The 1,016-nt window shown below is 39.2% G+C and overlaps 1 long non-coding RNA gene across 1 annotated transcript; it reads right to left on the reverse strand.

The window, feature by feature from the left end:
* Positions 1-349: 349 nt before the first annotated feature.
* On the reverse strand, positions 350-995 carry LOC113464762 (uncharacterized). The gene is made up of 3 exons (XR_003389617.1): positions 847-995; positions 543-763; positions 350-441 (listed from the first exon to the last, which is right to left on the reverse strand). It is a non-coding gene; the product is annotated as an uncharacterized LOC113464762 (long non-coding RNA).
* Positions 996-1,016: the final 21 nt, after the last annotated feature.

A 1,016-nucleotide genomic window follows, 5' to 3' on the forward strand; every position in this document is an offset into this window, starting at 1 on the left:
GTAACAAGCCAACACCACAGAGGGAGCCAAAACCATCATCCTAGACAAATCTTTCAAACAACCACGAACAAACATGACCAAAACTGACTACGTACAACAAGATATATAACACGCACCACAGATTATTAAAAATATATTATCTCTATACCTCACAATCCACACCATACCATGATGACCAGATGCCAAAGCACACGCACAAAACAACATTACAAAAGAGACTTAACTAGAGGGACAGAGGGGTAAGCTAATATAAACCCTTGTAATTACATTATGAACAAAACCTAGCATATTAACGATTATCACATATAGAGCTTTATTAACTTCAAGTATATACAAATTCCTCAGACAATATAAATTACAATAACACAACAATCAAAGTATATTCCGCAACGACGCTAAATCTATTAAAACCTCCCCGGACGAAGATCATTGTCGAAAAACCTGGAACCATTAAAAACCAGCAGAAATATGTAGAATAATGATCACACAATAAAAGGATCTTAAAAAAAACAACAACACGTTTTTGACCAAAAAGGCCTGACCAGAAGAGGTAACTAGATAGATGCTGGATCAGGACACTCGGAGATATCCTATTGACTCGATGCGCAGTATGTCATCCCACACAACACGAGCCTTGACTGACTGAAACACCTTCACCTGCGTCAACAGGGACGGATCTGCTACAGAAACCACCATAAGAGAACCCCTTACAAGCAGAATCCTTGATCTCTGAATCCATAACATTGAGAGACTCATCTCTCTGCTGTAAACATAAGTGAAAACAGTATCTCCCATCTTCCAAGCAGTCACAAGTCCAACACTATTTGCTTTAAGGATTATAAATACCTCGAATCGAGCTGGCCTTCTGCATCCGACGGAATGCTATATGAAGGTACCCATTGCCAATGCTAATCCGACTTCTTTAAGTAATAGGTGAATCTCTCTCAAATCAAAATGGAGCTACGAATACGGATATGACGTATGGACTGCCACCTGCAAATGCATCAAAACACAGT

Source organism: Ceratina calcarata, unplaced genomic scaffold (genome assembly GCF_001652005.2).
Source record: "Ceratina calcarata isolate Rehan_Ccalc_2016 unplaced genomic scaffold, ASM165200v1 scaffold5212, whole genome shotgun sequence".
Lineage (NCBI taxonomy): Eukaryota > Metazoa > Arthropoda > Insecta > Hymenoptera > Apidae > Ceratina > Ceratina calcarata.